Consider the following 27,029-nt stretch of genomic DNA (forward strand, 5'->3'; position numbering starts at 1 on the left):
TTTTCTCTATTGATCTCTTGCTTTCAATTTCATTGATTTCTGCTCTAATTTCGATTTCTTTTGTTCTGCTTACTTTGGATTTAATTTGCTCTTCTTTTTCTAGTTTCCTATGTTTCCTAAAGTAGAAATTTAGGCTATTGATTTTAGATCTTTCTTCTTTTCTAATATATACACTCAATGCTATAAATTTCCCTCTAATCACTGCTCTGTTGCATCCCACAAACTTTGATAAATTTTATTTCATTTTAATGTATTTTAATATTTAAATTTCTCTTGATATTTCTTTTTGACCCATGTGTTATTTAGAAGTATATTGTTATAATTCACATATTCTGGGACTAAGACTTCTTTAAAAATGAGGACATTTTGACCATGTGTTCCTATGGTGATTGAACATATTATTTTTATTTTGCTAATTTCACAATTATTTCTAAAGGATTTATAGTCCTCATCTGATAGTTGCCCAATCTTCAACCCTAGCAGTCAGTTTCTTTCACTTTTAGAAGGTTGAGCATAGCCATAGCCTGCCTAGTTGATTCACATCATTCAGGAGGAGTTCTTAGAAGGCATAAATTGATGTGTGGAAGCAGTACTAGGGAACACTCTGAGTTGGGGATAATTATAAAATAATAGTGATATTATTTTAAACTTTAAAGAAGAAATCTCCTAGGACCTTGTAACATATAAAAATGTCCTTTATGATATGATAAGATACCTTATTTCACAAAATCTTAGTTTTTCTTTAATTTTATACAAGTCATTAGGGGTACTTTCTTGAGTGCAAGATTTTGCTGGAGTTTTATTATCCACAAAAAAAAAAAAAGAGAAGAAATTCTATGAATTAAGGAAAAAGTGATAAAAATAAACAACATGGCATGTGAAAGATGCTGGTGAAAGAGAGTACGTAATTATTATAGAGTATAAAGAGGAAACTAGAATTAGGTAAGAGTTCTTCCACTGTGTTAATGAGTCCCTTCTCCCCCACCCCACGATCATATTCTTTGAGTGCATTACTTCCCTTATATTTAACATGAACTTAACTGACCTTATGCAACTTATCAGTGGTTTACTGACAGCAGATCACAGCCTTGTTAACAAATTTGTTGGAGCATCTAAAAAAAAATGTACACTAAAAATACTCTATTAAGAAGAAATATGTCCAGATATGATGAGAAAGATGGAGATATGCACATGTTCAGTACATAGAGTCTAACTAAGCCACAGAACATTTCAAAGAGAAACTCAAGAGAATTCAAAGGCATTTGAGAGAAGCCTCAGATTCCTTACACAGGAATATTCTGAGCTGTTTATCCTTTAGGAAGTGCTGGCTCCAAGGCTCTCACTTAGAGAATCCTGTTTTGACATGATCAGTTCTGGTTGATGTGTCCTTAGATAACATGCCATGATCCTACTGCACACAAAGCTGTCCATTCCAGCTGACTGGTCTTTGCCAACATTTGTTACAACCCTGAATGCTTGCTTTTGACCAAGAATAGACTTAGTGCATTAAATTTCAGCTTCATATAGCTGTTATTCTCAGCTTTGGGAATGAAAACATTTGGCCACTGCAGCTAAAATATGGAAACCTGTCTCAATGATTCCTTTTCTAAAGATATAGCCTGGTTGGGGATAGTGATCAAAGAAATATTACTAGTAATATAATAAAAGTGAAGATATCTTTCATTATCTTGCATTTACAGTTTATGGGGTGGGCTTTTACAAATATGCAATATAAGTCAAGGGTGACAGGCTAATTAAATGTCTTCACAGTTCAAGCTTAGCTTATTCTGTGCCCTTTATCTTCCCTAAATGATTGCCCAGTTTCTGTTCTTAACTATTTCTCAATTATTTAATTAAAGAAATTCTTTGCTCAGGTTCTAGTTTAGGGCAATTCTTCTTGCTGTCACTGTTAAGAAATTTGGCAAACTAGTATTAACTGTAAGTGTTGTAAGTTGTTACAATGTAACCAGTTCAAATGATAAAAGTTAATAACTAACTAAAACAGTGTATATTATAAAATATTATATCAAAATTTGATCAGGAACCCTTTAGAATAGATGCATATATACAATATCTGCCTCAAGAAACATGAAAATATAAATGTATCAACAGATTTATTGAGTCTGTATACAAAAATCTGTGTTACCAAGAACAGGAATATGAAAATGAGTGCAATTACTGCATCTCCCCTTGAGGGATGTATATGCTATCACAGTGATTTCTGCTCTGAGCCCTCTTAGGCCCAAGAACCTTTTTATTTTTCAAAAGTTATAATGGTTAAAGAAAATAAAACTTTAAAGGAGTCATACATTTACTGTTATTAACTTTCCACAGGCTAATCAAAATATCAAGAGCAATAGCCACTTATATAATGATACTATGTAAGAGCTTTACACATATGAATACATTTAGTCCCCACAGTGGCATCATGTGGGTACCAATGCTTTCCCATTTTTCACAGATTAGGAAGAGGCATAGGAAGGTTAAATAAACTGCATGGTTATATGGTTAGAAAGCTGCAGAGCCAAGGTAGAAAACCAATATTCAGCTTTCATAATCTTCATGGGGGTGTTATCCTCTCTTTCCAAGGGTTTGCCCTTAATTCTATTATGATTATTAGAATCTCTAAATGACTTACCTAGGGGGAAAAATAATGGAAACTGAGTTGTTACTTATTGAGTAAATTATACAGACTTTTTCTTTTCTTTAAATTTAAAAGTTCATGGAACAGGAAGTAAATAATAGAAGAATTCTTGGTAGTTAAAAAACAAAAATTTGTGAAACACTGGTTAATGTGAAGGTAATAAGTTCACTTATTTTGAAAAGATGTTATATTTTTTGTTTGGCTTTTGATATCCAGTTTGGATGTAAAGACCATATGTGTCAGAGAAAAAAAAGCAGAGATTGTGTTTCTTTTAACCTCTGAAAGAAGAGACAGAATGGAGATGTCATTCCAAAGACCCTTGGAAACCACTCTGGGGATAGTCCGAACCACACAGGTTCTAAAAGCTTGTGAGACTCTGTACTATGGCACTGGGAGATGGAGGTTGCTGCCTTATGGACCAGTCTTATGAAACTGTAGGTAGCAGCTGATTAGATTCTCATCTCTTCATTTTCTCAAGCTCTTCATTAAATTGTTCCCCAAAGGACTTTTAATTCAAGCTCAGAGACCCAGATAGTTGTCTTATCCTGTCTGAAATCTGACTTTCACAAGTAAACTCATCAGTTCTGAATTTAAAACACTAAGCTTCTAGGTCTAAATTACAGGAAAGGCTGACTCCATTTAAATCTGTGAATTTCTTTGAAATATTTCATTTGGTAATTTCACGTTAAACTTCCTTGACCCTCCTGCCATGCAGTCATGCAAGCATAATTTTATTAGCTGTTCTTCATCTTAAATCCCATAAAACTCCTGCATACTTCACTTGCCTTCTGTTGTCCCCTTTCAAATTTGAACAATGTTCTTTCCTTATATAGACTCCTTTCTACATGGAGTTTCATTACAACCCCCTGGAATGAGAAAACAGCTTTAACTATGTACATACTCAGACTTTTTAATACCACACATTATCCAGATGGTGTCAGTAATAACGGTTTTATAAACTATAACATTTAACAATCTCCAGTTTGAAATATGTAAGCAGTATCTTTCCATATGCGCAAATTACAAAAGCACCTTGCTTAACAAATATTCAGTTATATTTAAAATTAATACACTTCTTCACACATGAACCAAATATATTCCCCTTTGAGAATTCAAGAATGTATACAAAAGAGGAGTCATAAAAAATCACAGACACAAAATTTTTTAAGGGCTAGGTATTTAAACAGAAAGAAAGGAGGAAGGAGGAGGGAGAAAGGGACAGAGGGAGATGGAGAGAGAGGTAGGAAGGCAGGAAGACTATGTGTGTCAAGACAAATATATTTGTAATGACTAGTCAACAACAAGATGCATTTCTCATTAATATAATGTCCCCATCACATGCAATACATATTATAAGGCTGTTAGGCAAAGAGACAGAAATAAGCGGGATGAAAAGGAGAGAGGGCCCCCACAAAATGACTCAGAGAGTGGGTTGATAGAACCAGAGAGCCAGAGATGACTCAGAGAGTTAATTAGATGAAGCTACAGGGTCCAAGAGTGACTTAGGAAATGACCAGGGTCTCCCCAGATAAGAAACATCAAAAGCGCAGGCACAGCACAGCGCATGTTCTCATTTCACCAATCAGAACAAGCCTAGAGAGCTAAGATCTGTCAATCAGGGAGTTCTCTGCCCTGCCAAAACCACATAAAAGAAGCCTCAGAATGAGCATCCAGGCCTATCTCACCTTAAGCAGGCCCATTCTGTCACTCTGTGCAAAGTGCATTAAAATTTACTTTGCTTTCATGATTTTGGTTTCTCATCTCACTATATCTGACTTCCCTGAGACAGTGAGCTGAGTTCCTTCCTTTCTAACAGAGCTACTGGAATCAAATACAGAGTTCAAAGGTAGTTATTTAATTGGCTATGGATATTTGATTTTGTATTTAATCAATTATATTTTTACTTCTTCTGGGCTAAGATGGCATGGAGAGAAATATTTATCTTTTCCTGCTTCATCTGAACCTATTCCAGGTTAGCTATAAATATTCATGTCTCCTAAGGGAAGATATGAAACAACACCCCTCCACCTCCCCACACACGCATTATCAAAATATAATAATGATAACAATTCAAGTTATTTGGACAAATTTGGTGCCACAGCTTTATATCTCATGAACATTTTTTTCTTTAATCCTTTGATCTATTCAGGTAATGGCAAAGCATCTGAAAAAACAGAAGCAATAAGTGGCATGACCTAGTTTGAGAGATACTTACTTAAGGTCCAATTTCTTTGACAGTACAGATTGGATACTATGGAATAAGGCCAGGAACAGTTGCTTAAAGTTCTTATAAATGCATATGGTAACACATATGGACATGATTAATCATACTTGTATACAATATACAGATAGACATGTGCATCCACTTATAATGTTCAAATTAGTGATTAAAGGGTATTAAGTGTTTGAAATGTAGTACCTCTATACCATATCGAGACATATTTATTGAAATAATATGAATTTAAACTACATAATATGAGAAAAATATAGTTTAAATTTTTACTGAAAGCATACCAAAATTTTAAATAGACACTCATAGAAATAGACTATTGTGACAGCATTATTGACCAGAAGGATATTTTACTTTCCATGAGAGCTGCAGAATATAGTATACCAATGATCTCTTTTCCACTCATATTTTTGTGATGCCTCAGAATCCTAGTCCTAACCCTCTCCCCACACTTTCCAACATTACACACTTTTGGTTGTTTACCTTGGTAACAATATTAACCTTCGGACATTCAGTTGCATTCTAGAATTCAGTGACTGGTGCTTAGATGGGGAATTTTATAATGCAGGAACACTTAGAAGATTATCTAGCTGTAAAATACAGGATGGAATTCCATCATACCAATTTATTGGTACTAATTGGAAACTTTTGTTGAGAGAAATCAGGGCTATAAATTAAAAATCAGGCTTCTATAAATATTAATCACTTTACTGTATATATAAGCAAGAAAAATGAAGTCTAGGGATAAACTTTACATCACAGGGATAGTTTTCTTTCTACTATGCTTCTGAGAGAATCATTAGAATAAGATAAATGTATCTTTTCTCTGTTTATGCTTGTATGAACCTTTTAGAAGCTTCTTGGTTTTTCATATATTTCTTAGCTGAGAATAAACAAAACTTCTTTAAAAGATGATTCATAGGTGTGACGATGCAAAAATGAAAACATGCACATTGAAATGCAAATGTGTAACAACACATTTCAAAAAGAGAAAATTGGAATAGGCAAAAACTAACACCAATAGCACTGCTTTTAAATTGATACTCAGCTTTATAATTCAAATATCAATGGTATAAGCTACCTTGGTCTGAAACTGAAAGACCGTATAACCAATGAATAAAGTTTGAACAATCTGTTGAGTCATTAGCTTTATGTTAAGAACTGTTCACCTTTTCTCCATTGATCACTTCACACCTCCAAGTCTCAACTGGATAGCACTCTGGCACTTAAAGATTATGAAATAGAGTTCATAAAGGGCATTTTTAAATTTCTTTTTATGTAGTTATTAGCCCTAAAACTTAATATTATTTGAAAATATAAAGTACCTGGCCTTATATGACTCCCAGTCATTTCTTGCCCTCAATATCTATATTCTTTAATACTTGTTTAAATTAGGTCAAATTTATCATTTTAAAAGAAACACAAATTATACATAATTGTACATAGTCCCTAAAAAAAGCAATATTTTAGATGTATCAATATGAATTTCTAAAAATCAATAAAATAATATTAGAATTTCAGAAGTATTTTATTATTCCTTTTAATTTCAATTTATATTATCTTCTTTTTGTGTGTTTCAGCTACTTTATTTTCTAGAACCTGTTAACGGATGGATAATGGATAGATAATGGATAGACTGTTACTTTTGTAAGGAGTCTTGGCATGGTACCAGTTTTATAATATATTTTCCCCCAACCAACACAGTAGTTTCTTGAATTAATTTAGTCACCTGGATTTTAAGACTAGGCAACCTAGAGAATGGGGTACACTTTAATAAAGCAAAGATATACCTATAAGAAAAAGAGACATTTTATCAATTGCTTCTGATTTGTTTCAAATATTAAGTAGTTAAGATGTAAAGTAAATTAGGATCTGACCATAGAATTGAGCATAAATTCTAAGGAGATATCAATACCCATACACTTGAACCGAAGAGACAGGGTGATCTAGTATTGAGGCTAGGAACATGTTTTTGGGGTCTAGCATCTGAGTTTGTTTCTAAATTCTGCAATTTTCTGTTTATTCAAGTTGTTTTACCTCTCTAAGACTCACATAAGAAGTGGGAATAATAACACATCCCTTTAGGACTTGTGGTGGATATAAAATAAATTATTATGAAATATATATAATAATAATTTAAAAATATAAATATAATGAAATATATATATAAACTCTTAGTAGATTGCCTCACATAAAATAGGTACAATGCTTAAATTATTAACTTGAAAAAAGGTCTTGTACTTAAGGAAAGGTTAGAAAAGATAAGTAGAGGTTGTATTTGGCTTCTGCTCAACATACCTGGACATCTCAGTCCTTAGATTCCTCATTATGTTCATGCTTTGGCAGTAGATGCCACTGTCATTTTATTAGGAAACATTTGCAAAGACCATCTAGTATAAACTGAAATGAATTCCTGGATCATTTAGTAATATCTGCACTGACTGGAAGGAGTTGAGAGGTAACTGCCTTCTCATGCATGTCCATCCCTTCCCCCCTCTAAGTTGCTCACTACATTTTCTTCCCATTCTGGGTCTCCTACCTCAGCAGCATCTTCTGGTGGATTATCCACTTCAGTCTTCTCATTTTCATCATAGAAATCTGAAGCTGAAATATCCACCCAAATCAGCAGCTTTATCTCATTGTTCCTTTAACACCTGAAGAAAACAAAACAAAACAAAATCATGAATATCAAAGAGAAAAAAAACCCTTTTTATACTCACACTTGAGAGGACTTCAGCAGAATAAAGTGCTTGAATATTCTTCTTATTAGGAAAGTCTATTTTATATTTTTAACTATGGGCATTTACAAAGAGTATCTACTAGTGGTGGGGAACTTTGGCAGTAGGCCCTAGTTCTACTCTCTGTTTTATAAGTGCAGTTTTTTTCAGACTCCACATATAAGTCACACTATACAGTATTTGTCTTTATCTTGTTTACAAAGCATAATGCCTCCTAGTTTCATCCATGTTGTTGCACATGGCAAGGCATCCTTTTCTCAATGGCTGAATAATATTCCATTGTGTGTGTATCTATATATCTACATCTGCCATCTATCTATCTATCTATCTATCTATCTATCTATCTATCTATCTATCTATCTATCTATCTATCCCATATCACATTTTCTTTATCCATTCATTCATCAATGGACACTGAGGTTGTCTCCATGTCTTGGCTATTATGAATAGTGCTGATATGAGTATGAGGCTGCATAAATATCTATAAGATACTTTATTTCCTTTTGATATATATTTGGAAGTAGAGTTGCTGGAACATATGCTGGTTCTACTTTTAATTTTTTGAGGAATTACCATACTGTTTTACATAATGTGTGTACCAAATTGCACTGTACACTGTACAAGAATTCCCTTTTCTCCACATCCTCACCAATACTTGTTATATCTTGTCCTTTTGATTTTAGCCATCCTAACAGGTATGAGGGGATATCTCATTGTGGTTTTGATTTCATGTTCCTGATAATTGGTGATGTTGAGCACATTTTCATATACCTGTTGACATTTGTATATCATCTTTGGGAAAATATATTAGGAACTCATACATTCTAGTAAAAAAGAAAATAAATAATTGATTTAAAAAATGGGCAAAAGACTTGAATTAATTGATACTATTTTAATCTGAAAATTGTAGCCCTCTTTATGGCCAGTGACTAAATATCAGCTCTCTCTTGGGAGTTCTAGTACCTTCCACTTTCATACTCTTCACTGAGGTGCTGTGACACCTCTAGAGTTTCTTTTTAGCTTCCATCTTCTTGCTAATGTCTCACCTGGCCTGTTGTTCTTGGGGTCCTGTCACCTTAGCTCAAGCTTGGCTACATTACTCAACATCTTCTTAATCTAAGAGAACACTCACTTTCTTCCACCAAATACCTGGAAATAAGAGCCATTCCCTATTAAGCCCTCTCTCTCTTTAATCTGCTTCCTGGCTAATACCTGACAATCTTTAACTATTTTTTTCCTAGTGAGTGTCAAGCATGAATTTCTATACCTCCAAGCTCTTTGGTTGGTTCCTTGAAGTACTATTCATATGGCTTAAATTGAAAAGGAGCACATCCTTCCCACAAGAAATGGACAGGAAAAGCATAGCCCTCCAAAATTTTCCCCAAAGAAATCCCTATTCATCAGTCTTCACTCAATAATTTACTAGTCTCCTCTCACATATAAGTGTCAGGTGCTGATGAGTTAACTGTTGCAGAATGAATTTGGGCAACTTTCCAACAAGTTCTGCATAGATGGTCTAGCACCTCTACAGAACGTGAGGTCACTTAACACCCATTGTGCTCCACTTTCAAGCCCCAGCCAAACATCTGAAACAGCAAGAAAAATTTGACTTACTGCCCTCCAACAGTTATATAGACAGTCGAACAGGGTAGATGCTTCCTAACAGGGCCAAGACTGTGACTCCATTAGAAGGAACTGGCAGGTGAACAGCAAGCGGACCAAATTTGAACTAGATATTTATGCACTGCATTTACTTTTGATAACTTTCTGTTAACCAGTCCATAAGCATTTATTATCTATGCATATTTGGCAAGCACCAAGAGTTATTCTGAGCAATTTAAGTAGAAGAGACCATCTTTGCTCTTCAAGAGGGATTATTTTAAAGACTCTTTGCTGTAATGCAATGTTTCTAAAATTTATGTATACCATTTAAGAAAAGAATAAAAGCATACCCTTCAGTGTTTGAGAATACTTTCTGAAGCAATGAACAGCTGTAGTTTTCAATATTGGGTGGGTATCTATATCATGGGGGTACATGAAGAATTCACAAGTAGTATACAAAAATAGTATTTTAGAGAAATCAATTTTCAGTTCTCTTATATATATGTAACCAAAATTGTGCTGCCCAAGAGGGAACACATAGTTGAGTTTTGCTCCTTTTCCTAACTTTCCTTCCTAATTTTTCTTCTCCAACTGTTTGCCTCCCAGATTTTACCATCTTCCATTTTTCTAGTAGGTGCAAACTCCAGAATAGCAAAATGTAGCAATGATTTTCAAATACTTTCAAAGTGTTGCTTTTGATTTTGAAAAAGTGGATAATTTTGATGAGTGGGAACAACAAAAATATTTCAGTTCAATGGGTTCCACCTACTTGTTGTGTTCAGCAGAAGTTAAAAGAGCACATAATTGTTATTGGTAAGTTATTAAATAGTTTTTGATGATAGACACTATGAGATTTTAAGTATATGATTAAAAAGGATTTTGAATAATTTGAAGATATTACTGTAGCTTTTTTAGTTCACATCTATATTTGTGTGAACAAGGTTTCTCAGAGCTTATATGTATGAAAAGAAAAGCAGAATATAACTGATGCCAAATACTACCTCACTCTAATAAGCAATATAAATTTATCCTTAGAAACAAGAGTTAATTATAAAGTCAATCCAATTGATTAGTATATATATTTTTATGAAATTTTCCTTTTAATGTTTAATAGGTATCAAAATTAGTATTTTATATTTCTATATCTTTATATATGTCATATGTATTTATAATTAAATATGTTAAACACATTAAATACATGTTAAATAACTATATGACACAATAAGTAATTATTTATTATATGTATTTATACTTAAATATATATCATATATATATGTGCAGGTCCAAAATGTTGCATTTATGAAGTTATTAATCCAGCATTGTCTGTAAAATAAAAAAAATGTCCATCAGTACAATATTAGTTTAATAAACTATGGTACAGATATACACGGAAATGCTATGCTGGTACAAAAAGAAAGTGAGAAAGCTGCCCATCTAGTGACTGATAGGATTGATTTCCAGGACATATTCCTTGTGAGGCTAAATAATGCATCTCACCAAATATACCCACATCTTAATTCTCAGAACCTGTTACCTTATATGGAAAAATATAATTTATAAATGTAATTAAGTTAAAGATCTTGATATGGGGCAAGTATTCTGGAATCCAAGAGGGCTCTAAATGTAATCTCAATTATCTTTGTAACAGGGAGCCAAAGAAAGATTTAATGACAGAAGAGAAGGTGATGTGAAATTGGAGCAGATACTGGATCAAGGAATGCCAAAGCTAACTCTAGAAGCTAAAAGCTGCAAGAAATAGATTCCTCTTGGGAGCACCCAGAAAGAATCAGCCCTGCAAACATCTTGATTTTAGACCTGAAATAATGATTTGAGACTTCTGACCTCTAGAACTGTAAGGTAATAAATTTTTGTTTTTTTAGGCCACTAAATTTGTGGTAAATGTCACAATAGGAAATTAATATCATTGTTAAAAGAAAAAAAATCAGCTCATTTTATACAGTATGCTTCCTTTCATGAAAAAACATGAGAGCAGAAGAATATATATATTTATGTTTGCTTGGATATGCTTTAAAAACACTGACATTATACCAACAAACTAATAAAGTGATTACCTGGGGGGAACAGGTGTAGAAACAAGGCTTCTCAATGTTTGTCTTTTGTTACTATTTTGATTTTGAACCAAGTAAAGGTATAACCTATTCAAAACTAAGAAAAAATAAAATTTAAAGAGGAAAAGAGGAGGGAAGTAGAAAAATTTGGTTTACAAAAAAAGCTACTCTGTTTCTCTTCATTAAACATGAAAGTAAATAAAAATGAAAGAAAAGACGGTTTTAATTTTTAAAGTTAGTATGTAAATTGCACTGGACATTGAATATTTTCCACCAAATTAGGCATATAAGGAGCTTCTTTAATATCAATTTTAAGAGGTTAGAAAGATACAAAGTTTTTGTTTTTGTTGCTATCTTAAATTATGAGAATAGGAGGAGAAAAGTGTTTGAAAATCACTGTTAACATGGCAGACACTAAGTTTCAATCAAACTTTCTACATTTACTAGTAATGCATACAAAAATTTTATTCTAATTATAAGGAACCCAAAACATTGCATATTTAATTATTCCACATATGAGATGAACTGCCTTATTGTCTGGTGGGTGAGATGCTTCTACTTTGCCTCTCCAGTTTTAGAAATCTAGGCTCAGCTGAAACTCACCTGAGCCAGGTTCCTTTGCTTCCCTGCCTGCAAGTCACATAAATGCATGGGTAGAAATTTTAATGGTGGTTTTGTTAGCATTGTTTGTTTTTCCTAATTGCTATATGTATTCATCTAGAATAATTGTTAAGAAGACGTCCAGAATTCTGTCAAGGAATTAGCACACAACAGATGTTTCCAATTACTGTTGGAGAAATTTAGCATGAACTTCTCTTTATTTACTTAAAATTTGGGATCATTCATATACAATTACATGAGCAACATTATGGTTATGAAATCCCCCATTATCAAATCCCCACCACATACCCCATTACAGCCACTGTTAGAAACACTACTTGTCTTCTTCGTGTTATACTACATTCCCTGTGCACCCCACTACATTATGTGTGCTAATCATAATGCCCAATTTTCCCCTTATCCTTCCCTTCCCAACCACCCTTCCCAGTCCCTTTCCCTTTGGTAACTGTTAGTCCATTCTTGGGTTCTGTGAGTGTGCTGCTGTTTTGTTCCTTCAGTTTTTACTTTGTTTTATACTCCAAAGGGTGAGTGAAATCATTTGGTACTTGTCTTTCTCTGCCTGGCTTATTTCACTGAGCATAATATCCTCGAGCTCCATTGATGTTCTTGAAAATGGTAGGATTTGTTTTCTTCTTATGGCTGAATAATATTCCATTGTGTATATGTACCACCTCTTCTTTATCCACTCATCTACTGATGGATACTTAAGTTGCTTCCATTTCTTGGTTATTGTAAATAGTGGTGTGATAAACACAGGGGTGCTTATGTCTTTTTGACACTGGGCTCCTGCATTCTTAGTATTAATTCCTAGGAGTGGAATTCCTGGGTCAAATGATATTTCTATTTTTAGTTTTTTGAGGAACATCCATACTGCTTTCCACAATGGTTGAACTAATGTACATTCCCATCAGCAGTGCAGGAGGGTTCCCCTTTCTCCACATCCTTGCCAACATTTGTTGTTATTTGTCTTTTGGATGGTGGGCAGCCTAACCGGTGTGAGATGATATATAATTGTGGTTTTAATTTGTATTTCTGTGATGATTATCAATATGGAGCATCTTTTCATGTGCCTGTAGCCATCTGAATTTCTTCTTTGGAGAAGTATCTGTTCAGATCCTTTGCCATTTTTTAATTGAATTATTTGCTTTTTGTTTGTTGAGTTGCATGAGCTCTCTATATATTTTGGATGTCAACCCCTTACCAGATATGGCATTTATTAATATATTTTCCAATACTGCAGGATGCCTTTTTGTTCTATCGATAGTGTCCTTTGCTGTACAGAAACTTTTAAGTTTGATATAGTCCCACTCGTTCATTTTTGCTTTAGTTTCCCTGCCAGGGGACATATGTTCATGAAGAACTTGCCCATGTTTCTGTCCAAGAGCTTTTTGCCTGTGTTTTCTTCTAAGAGTTCTATGGTTTCATAACTTACATTCAAGTCTTGATCCATTTCAAGTTTACTATTGTGTATGGAGTTATGCAGTAATCCACTTTCATTCTCTTACATGTAGCTGTCCAGTTTTGCCAACACCAGCTGTTGAAGAGGCTGACATTTCCCCATTGTATATCCATGGTTCCTTTATTGTATATTAATTGACCATATATGCTTGTGTTAATATTTGGACTCTCTATTCTGTTCCACTGGTCTATGGGTCTGTACTTGTGCCAGTACCAAATTTTCTTGATTACTGTGGCTTGGTAGTAGAGCTTGAAATTGGGAAGCGAGGTCCCCCTGCTTTATTCTTCCTTCTCAGGATTGCTTTGGCTATTCGGGGTTTTTTGTGGTTCCATATGAATTTTAGAACTATTTGTTCCAGTTTGTTGAAGAATGCTGTTGGTATTTTGATAAGGATTGCATTGAATCTGTAGATTGCTTTAGGCAGGATGACCATTTAGACAATATTAATTCTGCCTATCCAAGAGCATGGGATGAATTTCCATTTATTTGCATCCTCTTTAATTTCTCTTAAGAGTGTCTTGTAGTTTTCAGGGACTAGATCTTTGACTTCCTTCATTAGGTTTATTCCTAGGTAGTTTATTCTCTTTGATGCAATTGTGAATGGAATTCTTTTCCTGATTTCTCTTTCTGCTAGTTCAACATTAGTGTATAGGAATGCAACATATATCTTTGCATTAATTTTTCATCCTACAACTTTGCTGAATTCAGATATTAGTTCTAGTACTTTTGGAGTGTATTCTTTAGGGTATTTTATGTACAATATCATGTCATCTGCAAACAGTGACTTTGGCTTCTTCCTTACCAATCTGGATGCCTTTTATTTGTTTTTTTCTGATTACCATGGCGAGGACCTCTAGTATGTTGAATAAAAGTGGGGAGAGTGGACATTCTTGTCTTGTTTCTGATCTGAGGGGAAAAGTTTTCAGCTTCTTGCTGTTAAGTATAATGTTGTCTGCAGGTTTGTCATATATGGCCTTTATTATGTTGAGTTACTTGTCCTCTATACCCATTTTGTTGAGAATTTTTATCATGAATGGGTGTTGAATTTTGTCGAATGCTTTTTCAGCATCTGTGGAGATGATCATGAGGTTTTTGTCCTTCTTTTTTGTTGATGTGGTGGATGATGTTGATGGATTTTCGAATGTTGTACCATCTTTGCATCCCTGAGATGAATCCCACTCGATTATGGTGGATAATCCTCTTGATGTATTTTTGAATTCAGTTTGCTAATATTTTGTTCAATATTTTTGCATCTATGTTCATCAGTGATATTGGTTGGTAGTTTTCTTTTTTTTGTGTGGTGTCTTTGCCTGGTTTTGGTATTAGAGTGATGCTATCTCCATAGAATGAGCTTGGAAGTATTCCCTCCCATTTGATTTTTTTGGAAAAGTTTTAGGAGAATGCATATTATGTCTTCTCTAAATGCCTGATAAAATTCAGCTGTGAATCTATCTGGTTTGGGGGTTTTGTTCTTGGGTAGTTTTTTGATTACTGATTCAACTTCATTGCTGGTAATTGGTCTGTTTAGATTTTCTGTTTCTTTCTGGGTCAGTCTTGCAAGGTTGTATTATTCTAGAATTGTTCCATTTCTTCTAGGTTATCCAATTTGTTAGCATACAGATTTTCATAGTATTCTCTAATAATTCTTTGTATGTCACTGGTGTCAGTCAAGATTTTCCCTTTCTCATTACTGATTCTGTTTATGTATGTAGATTCTCTTTTTCTCTTAATAGGTCTGGCTGGGGATTTATCTATTTTGTTTATTTTCTCAAAGAACCAGCTTTTGGTTTCATTAATTTTTTTTATTGTTTTATTCTTCTCAATTATACTTATTTCTTCTCTGATCTTTATTATGTCCCTCCTTCTGCAGACTTTAGTCCTCATTTTTTCTTCTTTTCCCAGTTACAATAATTGTGAATTTAGACCATTCATTTGGGACTGTTCTTCCTTTTTTAAGTAGGCCCAGATTGCCATATACTTTCCTCCTAGAAACAGCCTTTGCTGTGTCGCACAGAAGTTAGGGCATTGTGCTGTTGTTTTCATTTGTCTCCATACACTACTTGATCTCTGTTTTAATTTGGTCATTGATCCATTGATTATTTAGGGGCATGTTATTAAGCCTCCATGTGTTTGTGAGCCTTTTTATTTTCTTTGTACAATTTATTTCTAGTTTTATACCTTTGTGATATGTGAAGTTGGTTGGTACAAATTCTATCTTTTTGAATTTACTGAGGCTCTTTTTGTGGCCTAGTATGTGATTTATTCTGGAAAAGTTCCATGTGCACTTGAGAAGAATATGCATCCTGCTGCTTTTGGGTGTAGAGTTCTGTAGATGTCTGTTAGGTCCATCTGTTCTAGTGTGTTGTTCAGTGCCTCTGTGTCCTTATTTATTTTCTGTCCAGTTGATCTGTCCTTTGTAGCGAGTGGTGTGTTGAAGTCTCCTAAAATGAATACATTGCATTCTATTTCCTCCTTTAATTCTGTTAGTATTTGTTTCACATATGTAGATGCTCCTGTGTTGGGTGCATAGATATTTAAAATGGTTATATCCTCTTGTTGGACTGACCCCTTTATCATTATGTAATGTTCTTTTTTTATCTCTTTTTACTTTCTCTGTTTTGAAGTCAATTTTGTCTGATACAAGTACTACAAAACCTGCTTTTTTCTCCCTGTTGTTTGCATTAAATATCTTTTTCCATCCCTTGACTTTTAGTCTGTGCATGCCTTTGGGTTTGAGGTGAGTCTCTTGTAAGCAGCATATGGATGGGTCTTGCTTTTTTATCCATTCTATTACTCTGTGTCTGTTGATTGGTGCATTTAGTCCATTTACATTAAGAGTGATTATCGATAGCTATGTACTTATTGTCATTGCAGGCTTTGGGTTCTTGGTTATGAAAGGTTCAAGGGTAGCTTCTTTCCTATCTAACCATCTAACTTAACTCACTTATTATGCTATTACAAACACAATCTGATGACTCTTTATTTCTCTCCCTTCTTCTTCTTCTTCTTCCTCTACTCTTTATATATTGGGTGTTTTATTTTGTACTCTTTGTGTTTCCCTTAACTGACTTTGTGGATAGCTGATTTTCTTTTTCATTTAGTTAGTATTTGATCGGTCTACTTTCTTTGCTGTGGTTTTATTATCTCTGATGACATCTATTTAGCCTGAGAGCACTTACATCTAGAGCAGTCACTTTAAAATATACTGCAGAGATGGTTTGTGGTAGGCAAATTCCCTCAACTTTTGCTTATCTGGGAATTGTTTAAACCCAACTTAAAATCTAAATAATAATCTTACTGGATACAGAATTGTTGGTTCTAGGCCCTTTCATTTTATTGCATTGAATATATATTGCCATTTCCTTCTGGCCTGTAAGGTTTCTGCTTAGAAGTCTGATGATAGCCTGATGGGTATTCCTTTGTAGGTGATCTTTTTTCTGTCTTTTTCTGCTTTTAATACTCTGTCCTAATCTTTGGTCATTGCCATTTTAATTATTATATTTCTTGGTGTTGTCCTTCTTGGGTCCCTTGTGTTGGGAGATCTGTGGACTTTTATGGTCTGAAAGATTATTACCTTTCACAGTTCAGGGATATTTTCAGCAATTATTTCTTCAAGGACAATTTCTATACCTTTTTCTTTCTCTTCTTCTTCTGGTACCCCTATAAGGCGGATATTGTTCTATTTGGATTGGTCACACAATTCTTTTGAAATTCTTTCCTACATTGTCTTTTATCTCTCTCTGACTCAGCTTCTATGTATTCCTGTTCTCTGATTTCTATGCCATTAACAGTCTCTTCCACCTTATCCAGTCTGCTCTTAAATTCTTCCATTGTTTGTTTAATTTCCATTATCTCCCTCCTGAATTAATCCCTTAGCTCTTGAATATTTCTCTGTAGCTCCATCAGCATGCTTATGACTTTTATTTTGAATTCTTTCTCAGGATGATTGGTGGTTTCGGTCTCACCAGGCCCTTTCTCTGGTGTTTGAGGGATTTCACCCTGAACAAGGTTCTTCTGCCATTTTGTCATGGTGGGAGTGGTCACCAGTGAGTGGCACTTGTGTTAGTTGGGAGAACAAATCCCTTCCTGCTGCTGTTCACCTTGCCTGTTTCTGCTGCCCGTGCTGGTCAACCACACACAGGGAGCAGCGTTTGGGTTAACTCCCTGAGCTGCAGTGGGCATGGCAGCCCTTGGACACCCTAGTGCACTGGCGGAGTTCACTGGCCAGTGGTGCTTTTTCACTGCCAGAACAGATCCCCTTCTTCCCTCCTGGACACTGGGCCTTTCTCCTCTGTCTGTGCCAGTCAACTGTGCACTGGGGACAACCTCTGGGTTAATCCCGAGCTGCTGTAGGCAGGGAAGCCCTGGGGATAGCCTAGGGCACTGGCAAAGTTGTAGTTGAGCAGTCTGTGTTTGCCACCAGAGCAGAGCCCCTTCATGCTTCTCAGACTCTGTGCTGGTTTTCTCTGTCTGTGCCAGTCAACGGGGACCAGGTTGCAGCCTCTGGGTTAATCCCCTGAGTTGCCATGGTGGGGGTGGCCCTAGGGATGGCCTAGGGCACTGGAAGGGGTTTCAAGTGAGCAGCACGTGTTTCCTGTGATAACAAAGCCCCTTGTATCTTCTGGACTCTGCGCCAGTCTCTACCATCTGGGCTGGTCAACTGCATGCAGGGGGCAGCCTCTGGGTCTGGGCTGTTAGCCACATGCAGGGAGAAGCCTCTCTGTTGTTGTTGTGGGTGGAGCTGCTCCCCAGCTCTTCCACAGCAATGGCAGGTCAGCCAATTTAGTTGCAGTGCCATTGGGCTGTATGAATGGCAGGCTGCTTATTGCCATGAAGGGCTTCGGAGCTGCGTTGCCACCCAGGGGTTTAGGGTGCCTGAAGTTCCTTAAAGTTCCCAGCCTGCTGGGCTGAGTGTGCCAGGACGATTTTGTCCACCTGTTAAACTCCTGTCCCTTTAAGACTTTTAATGTGCCTTATTTTCTTTTGTTCCAGGGCAGCCAGCTGTGGGAAACTGTTTGCAGTCTTAGTCTCGGATTTTGCTTTTCTGTTCCTCAAAAATCTCATACACCATGCAATGTGTGTCTGTGCTCCCAGTGCAGATTACTAGGGCTGTTTATTTAGCAGTCCTGTGCTTCCACTCCCTCCCCACTCTGATTCTTTTCCTCCCACTAGTGAGCTGGGGTCAGGGGGTTGCTCAGGTCACACTGGGTCACAGCTTTGTATCTTACCCTTTTCTGTGAGATGTTGGGTTCTCGCAGATGTAGCATGGCTGTTGTACTGTATCTTCTGTTCACTCTTTTAGGAATAGTTGTATCTGCTGTATTTTCAAAATATATATGGTTTTGAGAGGATATTTCTGCCACCCTACTCATGCTACCATCTTGAGAATCCATCAATTTATCTTTTTATTCCTTAGGGAGACTGTAAGGGCCTCTCTTCCATTGTATGTAGAACATCTCAACCCCAGTCTCGTTTCCTCATATCTCCACTTCCTGCCTGCTGCTCAAACTTTTATTAGAGTTTGCGGTTTAGCCAAAATATTTTGTGTCTTCAAATCTGATGTCCTCTCTGTTGTCTTATAATAAAATCTTACATTCAGAGTTCAAGCTTCAACTTCTGTATTGGTCAGCTATTGCAGCAATAATGCACCATAACAGACCACTCATAAATTTAGTGGCATAAAGCATTAACTCACTTGATTGTGGGGTCACTGGGTGCTTCTATTTCTGCAGGTCTAAAGATCAACTAAAGTTACTCTACCTCATATATCTTAATCTGGACCCAAGGTTAGAGGGGGTAAGGCTACCTGGAAGCTACTAGGAAAATACTGTATAGAAATACTACCTCAGGTTGGAGAATGGAAGCTCCTAGAAATTTTAGGATTTAGAAACATATCTCATAAGAAAGTTGGCCTTCCAAACATGTATGCAATAATTCTGATTTTATTTGAGCAATGAAAAATTTGTCTTCAATACCAAATGCATGAATTTCAATAGATGGAAGTCTCCAGGACAACTTATAGCTAGAGATTTTGAAGAATGTAACACATTATTTTAATAGTTCATAAAATGTACCACTTTTTGAAGATTAGTTAATACCTGTGTCTTAGTTCTTGGAGCATACATTGGACTGGCTAGCATTTTAAATGATACAAAATTAAATAGCTTAATTAAAAGGGAATAAGCAGAGAATGGCACTTCTGAAGCAGAGAAGAGCCCCTCTTGAAGGGGAGTGTGACCAACAGTGACAATACCTGAGAAAAAACAGGGAAAATAAGAAATAAGATAGAGAGTACCTGTGATGGTCATGAAGATCATAATTCCTGAGAAGCTAATTTGATGAAGAGTAGACAACTGGATGATTTGTATATACAATGAGTGGATAAATTAATGAATGAAGACATTTCTATTTTATTTTATTTTATTTCCCTCATTGAAATGAGGATGGCTATTATTTACATTTTAATACCTATAGAGCTGACATATAAAAACATAATTGGGAAAATAATGTAAATTTTAGTTTAAACAAAATGTAAATTATAGCTTAAACCTGTCCCCAAAATAAACACATTCTAGATCCTTTGTAGAAAAAAAAATTGGAAATAAGGGTTCTAAAAATAAAATGTAATTTAAATAAAAGAGCCCCTTTTTGCGGTTTGAGATAAGCATATTATAAATGATTGTGGAATGGTGCATTATGGTTAATTGTGTAGTGTATTAAATCAAATTACACTACCAACTTTAAAACTTGTCAATAAAATACAATCGAGTTATTTTGAGAAGCTGGATGATCACTTTTGATCATGTCAGAGGGGATGGAGAAGTGGGAAATGTCCAGGTTTAAGCTCTGTTTGGTAGTCCAGAAGCAATCAGAGTCCAAGGTCTGAAGTGGTTCTTGAGGAGCTTTGGCTTTCAGAATGCAGCTGCAGAGATATAATAGGGAGACAACTCCAGGGCAGTGGAATGAGCTCTATGCCTAAAATCAGAGGATCTGGGTTGGACTGGATATGCCATGTGCTATGCATCCTTGGTTATTATTTGAACTCTAATTTGCATTTTATTCAATACAATCCACTGTGCTATGTACCCTTTCTAGACCAATAGAGTGAGCTTTGAAGGCACATAGACCCGGATTTAATTTAATCCCCATCACTTACTAGTTATATAACCTTGCATTAGGCTCTCTGAATCATAGTTTTACAGTCTGTATAATGGGAATAACCAAAATTCCTTAATAGGGTTCTGTGAGACTAAAATAAGGTATTATAGGAAAAATAGCACATACTTACATTAGGAATGTTAGGTAGGTAGAGTGAGTATACATGAACAGGCAGGGAAGGGGAAGATAAGGTTCAAGGGAAAAATCTGCCCAGATAAGATTCAAAGAAAAAAACCACCCAAATTCTCCCCAGGTAGGGGGTCCCATGTGAAAGACAACAAAGGCTTTGCAGATGATAACTTTCTTGCCCGTCGGGACCAGGGCAAATCAGTTCCATCCAGATCCCAATGTGGGTGCAGTTGAACAAAACTAAGAACTGCCCAATCCACACCTCATCATGGGAAAGGACACTCTCACTAAGAAGGATGGCTATATAGATGAATCTGTCAATCAAATAACCCCACCTTGTCAAGCAAAGAGGCACCTCCTAGCCAGACTGCAATATAAAGGCCTACTGCCCAAGGGATCAAGGCCTTTGTCTAGCTTGACTCTGTCCCACTCCTCCCTTGGAGTGTATTCAAATAAAACTTTTGGTCTGCTTTGCTATTGTGTCTCTGCCTTTCAGTTCTTTGTTACAGGGAGGACAAGAACTGAGGAGAACAAACTCAGCCCAGTAACACTTATAACTTACAGTAATCTGTAATTACATTACATAGTCAGAATTGTTTGTTATACAAATTAAATTAGTACCTAGATGTAAGTACCTAACACAATATCTAACAGGTCATAGTACTAAAAAGTGTATTCATTCAAGATGTAAGAGAGATACTGACTCTACACTAAATTCATATACTGTAGGTATTAAAAGTTCCTAGATGACAAAATACTATCTCCTTTCTTCAGCCATGTAAATTGTATTGTCCCATTTTTCAGAGTAATACAATGCCCACATTTACTAAACCAAAATATATAATTCACATTGTCTTGAGAACACAAATGGATCAACTGTCTCATCAATGTTTTTAGACTTTTCAAATCTATTCACTACATTTATTTTAGAGAAATCTATTTAAAATAAAAATATGACCACATTACATCCCTACTTAAAATTTTTCAACAAATCCCCTAGATCATCTACCGAATGAATTCCAAACTACTTAACATGGTGTACATGATATTATTTTATTGCATTCCATCATTCTTTAATTTCTTCTCCACAGATTCCCTGCCCCACACTTTTTGATCTGGTAATTGCTCACTGCTTGTACTTCCCCAGATATCTGGCTTTTCCTTCCACTCACTGGTTTGGGTAAGCTATCCTTTCTGTCTAGACTACCCCTGTCTGCTCCCGTCTCCATGTCCTTTTCTCTCAGCTCTTTCTTCCTATCCTTTAAAACTTATCCCAGATGTTTCCTTCTCTGAGATATTTTAACCCCATGCCCTCACATCTTCCTCACTCCACCTCAGAGTGCTTTTATTCAAGCTCCTAGTCTAATAGTGCATAGGAAAGCAGATTAACAAATCATTGTTAAATTAATATGTAAAAAGCAAATGAAGCCCAGAAAGTTACATGATCTATATAAAGACACATAACTAAATGTTTCCCTTGGGATAATTTCCTATGCATTGTTTGATCTTTAGAGGCAGCAGAAAATAATAGTGATAGGATATAAAACAACCTAATATATAAATACAAATGATTATAAATATAATATAAATAAAAACATAAAATAAATATAATATATAAATATAAATATAAAACAATGTAATATATAAAGCAATGTAATATATAAATAATAGAAACAATAATACCTTTTTTCCATTGAAGTGTTTTGAAATATGAAGAAAGAGAAAAGCTATTCACACTATAAGAGGCAGGAGACACTTAAAAAAGAGCTAAACTATAAAATACTCATCCCATCTGGGTAATTTACTGATGGGAAAATCTGCTGGACTGTAATAGACATATAATTACAAAGTAGTCTTTACATAATTGAAAAGAAAAAATTTATGACATATGTGGAAAGATAAGTAACTTGAATTTTGTATTTCTTTATTTTTTAATGTTCTTGTTTGTCATATAGGAAACCCAAACTGAACAATGCAGGAAAATAAATAAATGAACACCAGCATATTTAGAACTCAAATGGGAAGAAAGCAGCTCTTGCCTGGGTAAAGAATGAGATTGGCAGGAAACATTAGAGACAAGATTCTTGTCTGACTGAGGACTAAAGTCAGTAGCAAAGCAATGGACAGTTCTGATCATCTTCAAGTAGCCTATACAAACCCTACCAAGCTGAAGCATACATTTGATTGGTCATGCTTTACCTCTCTAAATAAGAGGACAAATGAGTCAGAAACACAAGTAAGTAAAATTAATTGTGATTCATAACAGATAAACTTGATCATTAGAAGCATACTTCTTGTGAAATCACACTTACACTCAAAAAGTGGGCTCCTAAGGAATCCAAAGCTGAATTTTTAGGCACCATAGTTTGGACTGACTCCAAGAAAAATATTATGGAAGAAGTAGCACTAAACTTGGACTTAAAGAATGACACCCACCTCTACCAATTAGTAGACTTGTGACTTTATAGTATGAAGTAAACTCTCCTTACTTCCCTCAATCTCATTAAGATGAAACAGTGTGAAGGTCTCCAAGAGGTACACTGGTGTTGCTTAGAATTCAGAGCTGGTCTGTGATCATAAAATAAAAGTAAACACACCATAAAATGTTTGGGTCGGTCTTGGTGGTGGTACTTTTTGTTTGCTTTAGGGTTTTATTTGGCATGATTTTTATTTGTTTGTTTATGGGATATGATTTTAAATTATATTAGCCCTCAAAGAAAATAAAAGAGAGGATAAGCCCACTGCTTGGTCAATTATAAAGTACTGATGTGTTACAAAAAGAGAACAGAACTCCTTGGGTTATATTTTTCTGTTGTTATTTCTATTAAAAATATATTTCAGATAAAAAAGAATGAAATGAAAACAACTGAAAGATGCAGTGCAAAATGGATGACAAAATTAGGAATCAATGTCTCTCAGGCTGTCTCCTCAAGTTGACAAATTATGTCCAGATGATGATAATGATGCCAAGGTACATATGATAGCAGAACCATTTATTATGATGATTTTGATTTTGAGAAAATTATGATTATTATTTGGAATCAAGAAAAGTCATTTCAGTTTGTTCATGGATTATGAGAGGCAAACACAGAAAATAAGTTTGGAAAGCCAAGTTTAGATACATCTTAGAATTATACTTGAAGTGATGTGTATCTGATAAGATGTTAGAAGAGGAATGATAAATATATCACAGCTATGCTACCATTCTTTCCTGCCCTACCTATTAGAGACAGAAATATGAATCCAGAACTCTTTCTGATGCATTAGAGTTTACCCTTCATGTCCTTTTAAAAGAGGGATGCAGGCAGCCTGTAGCTTTGGGTTTGGGTCTTTCTGACTACATGAAGTAACACCCATCCATGATCTGCGTGTATAAATGAGTTTGAGAGTGGAATGGAAAAATTACTGCTCTATTTTATAACAGGCAGGTGTGTTTTAGGGATGAAAAATCAGGAAAAATAGATGGAGGAGACAAATTAAAATTATAAAGTAAAAAATTAACTGAAGTAATAATATCTCAGGTGAAAAAGACTAAAGCTCTGAATTTATTTTAGTAAGGCAGAATGAATTCCCTCAATGTTGAATAGTCCAGTAACTGTTTCAATGAGAAATTTTTTTCTGAGGTACAAACAGCAGTATGGCTGGTTATGATTTTTTTTTCTTACTGCTTATCTCTGAATGAATTAAAGCTCAGATTACCAACAAAAATATTTGTTTTCCAGATGCTTTTAAATATTAATTTATTAAGTTTCAGCTTTTAAGTTTGTCTTGTCATCTTTCCTAAGTATTTATCACTTGTTATATTTTATCATAGTAAGTAGATTATGGATATGTCACTTGTTATATCAAAACAAATTTATGGTATGTAATTAAGAGTAATACATTTCTAAATGAAGTGTTCATTAAATCCTACTCAAAAAGGGGTCAATTCAATTTCAATATAAAAATTTCAGGTAAGGACACTGTTTCCCATTTCATCTACACAGTCAAAGCCACTAGTATCTAAAGAACTGGAATCACCTCTGTACACATTCTATTTCATCTAGATTATTTGGGCATATCTCATGTATCAATAACCAATCTATATGTAGATTACATTGTTTGGGTCCACTATATACATTATTTTAGGGAGCATTTTCTTTTATGAATATTAATAAATTAAAATGCATACTGTATCTTGTTCAACACTGAAAGGTCTACAGATTCTTAATAATTAGTCTACAGAGAAAATGGGAGAAGTTTAGATGGAACTATAGTGGTAGAGAGAGTAAACATGCTGTGACTCTTTAGAATGCAGAACTAAGGCCAACAAATGATAAATTCAGAGATAAATCTCAGTTCACACAAGAAAGTTCCTAATACTAACAACACAATATTTGGAGTTAGGCAGAACTAAATTTAAACCTTTGGTCTATCACCACCTACCTGTATAACCCTGGTTACTTGACACATATATTACAACTTCATTCTCTTTATAAAATATGGAAGAAAATACTGAACTCAGGTTGTTTCAAAGATTAATTGCTAAAGTATATAAAATACATTGAGCATAGTGTCTGCTTCATAATATTTAAAAATAGCTAGTAAATCTACAACTCATAGGAGATAAGAGAATATTGATTGAATGGTCCCTTGGTGGTAAATCAGGAATAGAGTATCTTATTTTGACTAAAAAGTTACTATAGACAAGCCAACATTTAAACTAAATTGTAATATTTCTTATAGAAAAGACTTTTGGCATGAAGGCTAAACAATTAATATTAAAGGCCATATAAACTTAAAACAGATGGTGCTATCAAAAAGCCAATATTAGAATACATTTGCAGTTTTCATAGTCATGAATTTTAAAAGATTAATACACACACATATACACACACATACAACTAACCAAAAAAGTAAAATTTCCAGTTACAAATTCAGCATAATTCCTTATAGAAATCCCAATTTATATTTTTAGAGAAAATGGAAAGCAAATTGCAAAGTTTATATGAAATATCAAGGGACCCAGAATAGCCAAAACAATATGTAAAAGAAGAATAAAGTGTGAGGATACACACTTGACAACTTTAAAAATTAATTTAAAACTATAGTAATAAACAATGTGGTACTGGCATAAAGCTAGACCTACAGATCAATGGATAGAATTGAGAGTCCCAAAATAAAGACTTACATTTATGGTCAACTGATTTTTAACATGAGTGCCAAGATAACTTAAGGAGGAGGGAATTTTTCTTTTTCAAGAACTGGTGCTGGGCAGAGATTCTCAAGATAGTGGTATGAGTAGGGTGGCAGAAATCTCCTCCCAAAACATATATATTTTGAAAGTACAGCAAATACAACTAATCCTAAAAGAGTGAACAGAAGATACAGTATACTAGCCAGGCTAAATCTACATCTGTGAGAACTCAATACCTCACAGGAAAGAGTAAGATACAAAGCCGTGACCCGGCGGAACTGAGCACTCCCCCTACTCCAACTCACCGATGGGAGGAAAAGAATCAGAGTGGGGAGGGAGTGGAAGCTAAATAACAAGCCCTAGTAATCTGCACCGGGAGCACAGACACATTGCATGGTGTACTGGTTATTAGAGGAACAGAAAAGCAAAATCTGAGACTAAGACTGCAAACAGGTCCCCACAGCCAGCTGCCCTGGAACAAATGAAAAGCAGGTACTTTAAAAGTCTTAAAGGGACAAGAGTTTAAAAGGTGGACAAAATCATCCTGGCACATGCAGCCCAGCAGGCTGAGAACTTTAAGAAACTTCAGGCGCCCAAACCCCCTGGGTTGCAATGCAGCTCTGAAGCCCCTCATGGTGATAAGCAGCCTGCAGTTCATTCCTCCACTCTGGCACTGCAAGCAAACTGGCTGACCCTCCATTGCTGCAGAAGAGCTGAGGAGCAGGCCCACACATAGAAACCACACAGAGTATTCTCCCTGCATGTGGCTATCTGGCCCAGACCCAGAGGCTGCTCCCTGTGTGCAGGGGACAAGCACAGACAGCAGAGATGGGCACAGAGTCCAGAAAGCACGAAGGGACTTTGTTCTCATGGCAAACATGTGTTGCAAACTGGCAATCCCTGCCAGTGCCATAGGCCATCCTGAGGGCTGCCCTGCTCATGGCAGCTCAGGGGATTAACCCAGAGGCTGCCCCCTGGCACAGATGACCAGCATAGACAGAGGAGACCTGTGCAGAGACCAGGAAACATGAAGGGGCTCTGTTTTCGGGGCAATTATATGTGCTCACCTGCAACCCCCGCCAGTGCCCCAGGCCATCCCGAGGGCTGGCCCTCCCAAGGCAGCTTGGGGGATTAACCCAGAGGATGTCCCATGCATGTGGTTGACTGGCACAGAGGAGACTGGCGCAGAGTCCAGGAAGGACA

General features: G+C 35.6%; 1 long non-coding RNA gene across 3 annotated transcripts in view; it reads right to left on the reverse strand.

The window, feature by feature from the left end:
* Window positions 1-27,029, reverse strand: part of LOC118932334 (uncharacterized) — a 925,389-nt gene that overhangs the window by 258,859 nt on the left and 639,501 nt on the right. For 2 of the 3 annotated variants that reach the window (XR_008994104.1, XR_008994103.1), the window contains one exon: window positions 7,414-7,528. This is a non-coding gene — a long non-coding RNA (uncharacterized LOC118932334). Of the gene's footprint in view, window positions 1-7,413; window positions 7,529-19,265; window positions 19,617-27,029 lie in introns of those variants that run through there. The other variant, XR_008994106.1, reaches the window with a different exon arrangement.

The sequence above is a fragment of the Manis pentadactyla genome, chromosome 2 (genome assembly GCF_030020395.1).
Source record: "Manis pentadactyla isolate mManPen7 chromosome 2, mManPen7.hap1, whole genome shotgun sequence".
Taxonomy (NCBI): domain Eukaryota; kingdom Metazoa; phylum Chordata; class Mammalia; order Pholidota; family Manidae; genus Manis; species Manis pentadactyla.